General features: G+C 33.6%; 2 non-coding genes across 2 annotated transcripts; one reads left to right on the top strand and one right to left on the bottom strand.

Annotated features, from left to right (window-relative positions):
* Positions 1 to 225: 225 nt before the first annotated feature.
* Positions 226 to 332, top strand: LOC139845937 (small nucleolar RNA R71). The gene has a single exon (XR_011758689.1). It is a non-coding gene; the product is annotated as a small nucleolar RNA R71 (small nucleolar RNA).
* Positions 333 to 2,087: 1,755 nt separating this feature from the next.
* LOC139845936 (small nucleolar RNA R71) lies at positions 2,088 to 2,194 on the bottom strand. The gene has a single exon (XR_011758688.1). It is a non-coding gene; the product is annotated as a small nucleolar RNA R71 (small nucleolar RNA).
* Between the last annotated feature and the right edge of the window lie 8,685 nt (positions 2,195 to 10,879).

Raw genomic sequence — 10,879 nt, 5'->3', positions numbered from 1 at the left:
ACGGAATCAAAGTCATGGCTAGAGTCAGCTCTAGCCGCTTTAGATGAATGTAAGATATCTTTCTCTTAGTGCCACTCATGCGAGTGGGAGGCTGTTTTATCGATAATTTTGTGAGCTTCGGTTGCGGTTTTCTTCATAATGGAACCACCAGCGGCTGTGTCGATGTCTTTTCTTGCAGCGACGTTGACGCCTTTATAAAATATTTGAACTATTTGTAAAGTGTCTAAACCGTGTTGAGGACATCCTCTCAACATCTTTCCGAATCTTGTCCACGCCTCAAATAACGTTTCATTTGGCTTTTGTGCGAACGTGGCAATTTCTCCTTGAAGTCTCACGACTTTAGATGCCGGAAAGAATCTTTGAAGAAATTTCTCCACTAAGACATCCCATGTATCAATTGCTCCTTCGGGTAATGATTCTAACCAATCTTTAGCTTCCCCAATTAAAGTCCAAGGGAACAACATAAGATAGATCGTTTCATCCTCAATTTCTCGGATTTTAAATAGAGTACAAATCCTATTAAAGGTTCGAAGATGTTCGTTTGAATCTTCTTTTGCTGTACGACCGAATTGGCATTGATTAGTAACCATGTGTAGGATTTGTCCTTTGATTTCAAAATTTGGTGCATTAACATCTGGCTGATTAATGGCATGACCTTGGCCCGTACGTGTGGCTCTCATTCGGTCTTCCATAGTTTGACGTTCTAGATCTTCCATATTTTGAATAGTTGAATCCAAATCACTAGAAGATTCTGATTTAATGGTTCCTTCTTCGACAACCTCTGGATAAATAATTTGTGGCTCACGAGAAATTTTTAGTGGTTCAGGATCTTGGAATTGTCCTTGAATATCCTCCGGGTCCTCAATTGTGTAGTCGAGTTCAAAAAATGGATTATCGAAAATTTGAATTGAAGTACTTATTCGACTAGATGATTCTAAAGAAAAATCAATGGCGGCAATATTGGCAAGATGTCTTGATCTAGTTATAGGTGGTGAACGTATGAAAGGTGGTGAACGTTTTGCTCGGTGCATTCACTGAATATCCTATTAGTTGAAAAGATAAAAATTATATAAGTTATCGAATTAATAGACTTTTCTGATTTTGCCCACATTTCGAATAGCCAAAAGATGCAGCAGGTAGCCAGGACCCTTTAAATCGGAAGTCCACAACTCGCCACTAACAAATCCACAACTCCCTTTAAAGGGTCCCTTTAAAAGATGCAGCAGGTAGCCAGGACCCTTTAAATCGGAAGTCCACAACTCCCTTTAAAGGGTCCTGGCTACCTGCTGCATCTTTTGGCTATTCGAAACGTGGGTAAAATCAGAAAAGTCTATTAATTTGATAACTTATATAATTTTTATCTTTTCAACTAATAGGATATTCAGTGAATGTACCGAGCAAAACGTTCACAACCTTTCATACGTTCACCACCTATAACTCGATCAAGACATCTTGCCAATATTGCCACCATTGATTTTTCTTTAGAATCATCTAGTCGAACAAGTACTTCAATTCAAATTTCCGATAATCCATTTTTTAAACCTGACTTCACAATTGAGGACCCGGAGGATATTCAAGGACAATTCCAAGATCCTGAACCACTAAACATTCCTCCTGAGCCACAAATTATTTATCTCGAGGTTGTCGAAGAAGGAACCATTAAATCAGAATCTTCTAGTGATTCGGATTCAACTATTCAAAATATGGAAGATCTGGAACCTCAAACTATGGAAGACCGAATGAGAGCCACACGTACGTGCCAAGGTCATGCCATTAATCAGCCAGATGTTAATGCACCAAATTTTGAAATCAAAGGACAAATCATACACATGGTTACTAATCAATGCCAATTCGGTGGTACAGCAAAAGAAGATCCAAACGAACATCTTCGAACCTTTAATAGGATTTGTACTCTATTTAAAATCCGAGAAATTGAGGATGAAACAATCTATCTTATGTTGTTCCCTTGGACTTTAATTGGGGAAGCTAAAGATTGGTTAGAATCATTACCCGAAGGAGCAATTGATGCATGGGATGTCTTAGTGGAAAAATTTCTTCAAAGATTCTTTCCAGCATCTAAAGCCGTGAGACTTCAAGGAGAAATTGCCACGTTCGCACAAAAGCCAAATGAAACGTTATTTGAGGCGTGGACAAGATTCGGAAAGATGTTGAGAGGATGTCCTCAACACGGTTTAGACACTTTCCAAATAGTTCAAATACTTTATAAAGGCATCAATGTCGCTACAAGAAAAGACATCGACACAGCCGATGGTGGTTCCATTATGAAGAAAACCTCAATCGAAGCTCACAAGATTATCGATAAAACAGCCTCCCACTCGCATGAGTGGCACCAAGAGAAAGATATCTTACATTCATCTAAAGCGGCTAGAGCCAACTCTAGCCATGACTTTGATTCCGTTTCCGCAAAAATAGATGCTTTTGAAAGACGAATGGAAAAGATGACTAAAGATATTCACACAATACAAATCAGTTGTGAGCAATGCGGTGGACCACACTTAACAAAAGATTGTAATGTCGAGCAAACGATGGAACAACGTGAGAATGTTTCCTACATAAACCAAATGCAGGGAAATAATTATCAAAATAATTATCAACCGCCAAGGCAAAACCACAATGGAAATCAAAACATTCTTTACAATCCAAATGGATCCAACAATAACTCGAATAATCAAAACAACACTTTCAATCAACAAAGGCCATGCTTATATAAACCACCACAACAAACCGAAGAGAAAAAGTCAAATCTGGAAGAAATGGTATTAAAGCTAGTTGAATCTCAAAAACAATTTATTGCATCTCAAACCCAAACGAATGAGAGGTTTGATCAGTCATTTAGAACTCAACAAGCTTCCATTTTAAATCTAGAAAAATAAGTAGGTACTCTAGCGGGCCTGATGAGTGAAAGGAAACAAGGAAAACTACCAAGTAATACTGAAGTAAATTGTCGGAATGAGAATGTTAACATGGTTTCAACGAATTCTGAAAAACCACAAATAGAAGATAGGAAGATTTCAGATATGAGTGACGATGAAGAAATCACACCACCACCAGGTTTTGAAAAACTAATGTATGCACCATACAGACCACCTACTCTGTTTCCAATGAAAGTTGAATATGAGCAAGGAATAGGTAATAAAGTTTGTGTTGGTGATACCTCAGGAAGGAAGAGGAAGAATAAGCAAGAACAAGAAACTAAAGCCGTAAAAATAAAACCATTGAATACAGTTCCACCGGAATTTACACCCAAGTCGGGTGATCCGGGTGAATTTATTGTTCCTTGTTTACTTAGTGATTGTGTTTTGTATGATGCACTAGCTGATCTAGGTGCAAGTGTGAGTATTATGCCTCTTTCATTATATAAGAGATTAGGTATAGGTGGGTTAAGTCCAACAAATATGAGTGTTCGATTCTTTGACCAAACCATTAGACACCCAATTGGAATTGCTGACAACCTACCCATTCAAGTAGGTAATTTAACCTTTCTAGTCGAATTTGTTGTCATAGATATAGAAGAGGACTCAAACTTTCCTCTACTTTTAGGTCGACCATTCTTAGCATCCACCAAGGTGTTAAATGATGTAAGAGAAGGTAGAATGACACTTAATGATGGTGAAAAATCGATCACCTTTGTGATTCCAAAGTCTAAATCTCCACCAACCAAAATCGTTGAACCAATAACTCCAACGGTAGTGCTTAACAATGATAAAACGCCTAAGTGTGGGGAAGATGAAGTAACACCTAATGATGACCAGATAACAAAGAACCCCATTATTGATACGAAATTAGATGACCTCGTTATTAACAGTTCAATGAAAAAACTTTATAAACGAGTTCACGATGCTAGGATTAAGGGGAACTTTAAGTTATGTAACCGGTTAGTATCCAATCTGTCATCCAAAGAAAAAGAGAAATTAGTTGATTTTGTGAAGATTACAAAAGAAACCGACCAATGGCTTAAAGCAAAAATCACAGATATGCAAGTTGATAATGGTCCGATGGAAGTTGACGATGAAGTTAATTACAATTTCGACACCACAGCTAACTAAGTGTGGGGAGATTCAAAAGTTTTAAAGATAATTTCATGCTATCTAAAGTGAGATATTCTGTTTTTGTGTAGTTCCAAGAATGGAATCCGATTGGTTTTTTCTACTAGCAGACCCTAAAGAACTAGTTTTCTCCCCCCATTCTGAAATTTTTGTTTTTAGGTTTTACAAGATGAAGCATGCATATCATATCAGCCATGGTCTAATAAGCTTCAAAGGTAAGTTTTTATTTATTTTATGCTTTTAACCTTTTGTTTTTAAACGCTAAATTGTCGCTATAAAGCATTAAATTGATATTCATTAAAAATAGGTATAATAAACCGAAATTATTAATATTAAGACAAAAATTTAATCCATCACTGCGAAATTTAACGTTTATTCATAAGGTATTAATATCTTTAATCAATCAACTCAAAATATTTCAAAAATTCGTCAGGAGTAAAACTAGGTAATATAGCCGAAATTACTTTACCCAAAAGACGGACGTATATTTTTGTTAATATTTGATTAATTAAAGTGGGATAAAAGAACAAAAAGATTTTTATTTTTATTTTTCCTTGTTTTTATAATTAATATATAACTATTTTATTTTAATATTTTATTATAATATATTTTTTATAAATTAAAAAAAATTAATGTATATAAATATTAATAATATTTATTTTTAAATTAATATGCATTTTAAATTTAAGTTTTGTGTGATATTAAAAACAAAATCTACTTTATTTCATTAAGTTAAAAAAATGATTTCTAAAATTCGTCGTGAGTTAAACACTAGGTCTTGAACCGAAATTGCTTTACCCGAGGGTGGGGCGAAAAATTTTGTTATCATTATTTCTAATCTTATTGATATAAAGTATGCCAAAAATATTAAAAAAAAATTCAAAAATCTTTGCTGTTAAAACAATCGCTTTAAAATGACAAATTTTAAAATTTTGTCGAGGGACGAACTAGGTGAATGTACCGAAACTACCTCATCCTACCAAGGAAAACAAAATTTTAAATTTAATCAATTAATTGTTTTACATGTTAAAGGTTTTATTAAAAAAAAAAAAATACCAGGCCCCATGCGATCGCATGGGATTTGCACTGGTACCCCATGCGATCTCATGGGGACCAAAATCTGGGCAGGATTAAAATTCCCAGTCGACTGTCTCTGGTTCCCATTTCACACACACACAAACACGAACTCAACCTCAAAACCTCTCTAAAATCACGAATTTTTTCACCAAATTACTCCAAATTTGTTGCTACAATCCGCTATAAACATACCTTTCCTCGGATTTGGGAAGAAAAAGGTAACGATTTCACCCCTAAATTCATTAAATTCTCAATTTTAGTGATTATGAGCAATTTTTATCTAATTTAATTTTGATAATTTCTAGCTTAATTATAGTTAAATTGTTTGTATATTATGCTTGTATAGCCTAGATTGAAGCTATTTGTCATGATTTGAAGCCTTAAACTTCAAAATTTTTAGAAATTTAGGGTTAGTGTTATTGAGCAATTTGGGGCTTTTTGATATAAAGGGGTTATGGCCGATTTTTGTTGCGAATTCATGCTAAATTAAGTAGTGTAACATGTTTAGTGTAGTGACCCGAACTTTTCCATGTTTATATATATTAATTGAGATTGATGTTTACATGATTAAATGTTTCCAACATGTTAAGCAATCAAACTTGTTAAGACTTGATTAATTGAAATAGGTTTCATATAGACAATTGACCACCCAAGTTGACCGGTGATTCACGAACGTTAAAACTTGTAAAAAAAACTATATGATGACATATATATGGTTATATATATAGTTAACATGATATTATGATAAGTAAACATATCATTAATTATATTAACAATGAACTACATATGTAAAAACAAGACTACTAACTTAATGATTTTGAAACGAGACATATATGTAACGTTTATCGTTGTAACGACATTTAATGTATATATATCATATTAAGAGATATTCGTACATCATAATATCATGATAATATAATAATTTAAAATCTCTTTTGTTATTATAAACATTGGGTTAACAACATTTAACAAGATCGTTAACCTAAAGGTTTCAAAACAACACTTACATGTAACGACTAACGATGACTTAACGACTCAGTTAAAATGTATATACATGTAGTGTTTTAATATGTATTTATACACTTTTTAAAGACTTCAATACACTTATCAAAATACTTCTACTTAACAAAAATGCTTACAATTACATTCTCGTTCAGTTTCATCAACAATTCTACTCGTATGCACCCGTATTCGTACTCGTACAATACACAGCTTTTAGATGTATGTACTATTGGTATATACACTCCAATGATCAGCTCTTAGCAGCCCATGTGAGTCACCTAACACATGTGGGAACCATCATTTGGCAACTAGCATGAAATATCTCATAAGATTACAAAAATATGAGTAATCATTCATGACTTATTTACATGAAAACAAAATTACATATCCTTTATATCTAATCCATACACCAACGACCAAAAACACCTACAAACACTTTCATTCTTCAATTTTCTTCATCTAATTGAACTCTCTCAAGTTCTATCTTCAAGTTCTAAGTGTTCTTCATAAATTCCAAAAGTTCTAGTTTCATAAAATCAAGCATACTTTCAAGTTTGCTAGCTCACTTCCAATCTTGTAAGGTGATCATCCAACCTCAAGAAATCTTTGTTTCTTACAGTAGGTTATCATTCTAATACAAGGTAATAATCATATTCAAACTTTGGTTCAATTTCTATAACTATAACAATCTTATTTCAAGTGATGATCTTACTTGAACTTGTTTTCGTGTCATGATTTTGCTTCAAGAACTTTGAGCCATCCAAGGATCCATTGAAGCTAGATCCATTTTTCTCTTTTCCAGTAGGTTCATCCAAGGAACTTAAGGTAGTAATGATGTTCATAACATCATTCGATTCATACATATAAAGCTATCTTATTCGAAGGTTTAAACTTGTAATCACTAGAACATAGTTTAGTTAATTCTAAACTTGTTCGCAAACAAAAGTTAATCCTTCTAACTTGACTTTTAAAATCAACTAAACACATGTTCTATATCTATATGATATGCTAACTTAATGATTTAAAACCTGGAAACACGAAAAACACCGTAAAACCGGATTTACGCCGTCGTAGTAACACCGCGGGCTGTTTTGGGTTAGTTAATTAAAAACTATGATAAACTTTGATTTAAAAGTTGTTATTCTGAGAAAATGATTTTTATTATGAACATGAAACTATATCCAAAAATTATGGTTAAACTCAAAGTGGAAGTATGTTTTCTAAAATGGTCATCTAGACGTCGTTCTTTCGACTGAAATGACTACCTTTATAAAAACGACTTGTAACTTATTTTTCCGACTAGAAACCTATACTTTTTTTGTTTAGATTCATAAAATAGAGTTCAATATGAAACCATAGCAATTTGATTCACTCAAAACGGATTTAAAATGAAGAAGTTATGGGTAAAACAAGATTGGATAATTTTTCTCATTTTAGCTACGTGAAAATTGGTAACAAATCTATTCCAACCATAACTTAATCAACTTGTATTATATATTATGTAATCTTGAGATACCATAGACACGTATACAATGTTTCGACCTATCATGTCGACACATCTATATATATTTCGGAACAACCATAGACACTCTATATGTGAATGTTGGAGTTAGCTATACAGGGTTGAGGTTGATTCCAAAATATATATAGTTTGAGTTGTGATCAATACTGAGATACGTATACAATGGGTCGTGGATTGATTCAAGATAATATTTATCGATTTATTTCTGTACATCTAACTGTGGACAACTAGTTGTAGGTTACTAACGAGGACAGCTGACTTAATAAACTTAAAACATCAAAATATATTAAAAGTGTTGTAAATATATTTTGAACATACTTTGATATATATGTATATATTGTTATAGGTTCGTGAATCAACCAGTGGCCAAGTCTTACTTCCCGACGAAGTAAAAATCTGTGAAAGTGAGTTATAGTCCCACTTTTAAAATCTAATATTTTTGGAATGAGAATACATGCAGGTTTTATAAATGATTTACAAAATAGACACAAGTACGTGAAACTACATTCTATGGTTGAATTATCGAAATCGAATATGCCCCTTTTTATTAAGTCTGGTAATCTAAGAATTAGGGAACAGACACCCTAATTGACGCGAATCCTAAAGATAGATCTATTGGGCCTAACAAACCCCATCCAAAGTACCGGATGCTTTAGTACTTCGAAATTTATATCATATCCGAAGGGTGTCCCGGAATGATGGGGATATTCTTATATATGCATCTTGTTATTGTCGGTTACCAGGTGTTCACCATATGAATGATTTTTATCTCTATGTATGGGATGTGTATTGAAATATGAAATCTTGTGGTCTATTGTTACGATTTGATATATATAGGTTAAACCTATAACTCACCAACATTTTTGTTGACGTTTTAAGCATGTTTATTCTCAGGTGATTATTAAGAGCTTCCGCTGTCACATACTTAAATAAGGACAAGATTTGGAGTCCATGCTTGTATGATATTGTGTAAAAACTGCATTCAAGAAACTTATTTTGTTGTAACATATTTGTATTGTAAACCATTATGTAATGGTCGTGTGTAAACAGGATATATTAGATTATCATTATTTGATAATCTACGTAAAGCTTTTTAAACCTTTATTGATGAAATAAAGGTTATGGTTTGTTTAAAAATGAATGCAGTCTTTGAAAAACGTCTCATATAGAGGTCAAAACCTCGCAACGAAATCAATTAATATGGAACGTTTTTAATCAATAAGAACGGGACATTTCAGTTGGTATCCGAGCGTTGGTCTTAGAGAACCAGAAAATTTGCATTAGTGTGTCTTATCGAGTTTGTTAGGATGCATTAGTGAGTCTGGACTTCGACCGTGTTTTCTTTAAAAATGATTGCTTAACATTTTTGTTGGAAACTATATATTTTTAACATATGAATATTATGTGATATATTAATCTCTTAACGTGTTTGATATTATGTGATAGATGTCTACCTCTAGAACAAGTCCCATTGACTCACCTAATAATAATGAAGAGTCAAATGTAAATTGGAATAATTTGTGGACTGATTCACAAGTTCCCGAAGAGGAACCGGAAGAAGAGTCGGAACCGGAAGAAGAATCGGAACCGGAAGAAGAATCGGAACCGGATGAAGAAATAGAACCGGTGGGGGAAATAATAAAACGGTTAAGTAAAAGAAAATCCTCAACCAACCGACCAAAGTTAATTATGGTCAATGGTGTTTCCGCCAAGGAAGCAAAATATTGGGAGGATTACCAATTCTCCGATGAATCGGATTCCGACGAGAATTCTGATGATGTTATAGAAATTACCCCAACTGAATTTAAAAAGGCAAAAGAAAATAATAAGGGAAAGGGCATAAAAATAGAGAAATCTAATTCCAACCCCGATGAACTTTATATGTATCGTCAACCCCCGAAGTCCTTAAGTTGTAACAATGACCCGGGAACCTCTAAACCACCAGGTTTTTCTAAACCAATGTGGACAACGACGGTTCGTATTAGGGGAACATCATATATCCCTAGAAACTTGGCAAAACGAACCAAAACCGAAGAAGAAGAAACGAGCGAGTCGGAATAAGATAGTTGTATTCGTGTGGTGTAATATATGGAATATAGTGTTCTTATGCTTTATGATATATGTAAAAATTGCTTGTATTAATAAGTATTTTTTTTTTATGAATCTAACTCTTGTCTATTTTACAGTTTAAAAATACAAAATGGATAGACAATCCAATATTTTAAGAGACCTACCCGGAGACATGATTGATGAAATCTTGTCTAGAGTCGGCCAGAATTCTTCGGCACAACTATTTAAGGCGAGATCAGTTTGTAAGACATTCGAAGAACGTTCCAAGAATGTCTTGGTTTATAAGAGACTTTCGTTTGAAAGATGGGGGATATCACATTGGGAAACCCATAAGTTACGATGTGTTTACTTTGACGCATATATTGCGGGGAACCCAAATGCTATTTTACGCAACGGGTTAAGAAATTATTTTGACTCAATATATCCGAATATTGGACTTCGTGATTTAGAAAAAGCGGCTAACATGCAACATAAAGAAGCATGTTATGCTTACGGATTAGTAATGTTCGCTTCTCACCAAAGTGAGAACAAGAACATCGGGCTACAACTATTAAACAAAACGTTTCCACAAGTGACGGAGTGGGGTAAGAAATGAGGTTTTTAGATTATTACGGGACTGTTGGACATTACGTAACCCTCGTCCCTTTGATGACGTTACAACACGCTGTCTTATCAACGGCCATAACGGTTATGTTGCACAAGACCAAGGATGGGAAGTAGTCCTAGTAAAACCAGAATGCATGACTTGTTTCTGGACGTATGAATTACGTGTATTTATTGCCTTTGCTGAACGACTTGTGTACTAGCTAGAATTGTCTTCACAACTATCTTGTATCAAAGTTATTGTGTGCTATATTTCATGCTTTATGTAAAATAAGCGGTATTGTAAGTTTGTAAAATATTGTATAAAAGTTTGAACGCGAAATATTATTATAATCAGTTTTTCATATAGAATTGTAGTAGTTGAATTGTATATTAGCTACTAAGTATGAACTTAACGGGTAGGTACTACCCGAATTTAAACTTATAAAACGCTAATATGAAGAAAAAGCTTTTATAAATGAGTTCATATTATGCTACGAAATACTATTAACTACTCTTAATATTCTGTATGATTAACTTGTTCCATTTAACTATTTTG

This window comes from Rutidosis leptorrhynchoides, chromosome 4 (assembly GCF_046630445.1).
Source record: "Rutidosis leptorrhynchoides isolate AG116_Rl617_1_P2 chromosome 4, CSIRO_AGI_Rlap_v1, whole genome shotgun sequence".
Lineage (NCBI taxonomy): Eukaryota > Viridiplantae > Streptophyta > Magnoliopsida > Asterales > Asteraceae > Rutidosis > Rutidosis leptorrhynchoides.
The sequence above is the reverse complement of the archived record's forward strand: the minus strand, read 5'-3'. Positions and strand labels throughout refer to the sequence as shown.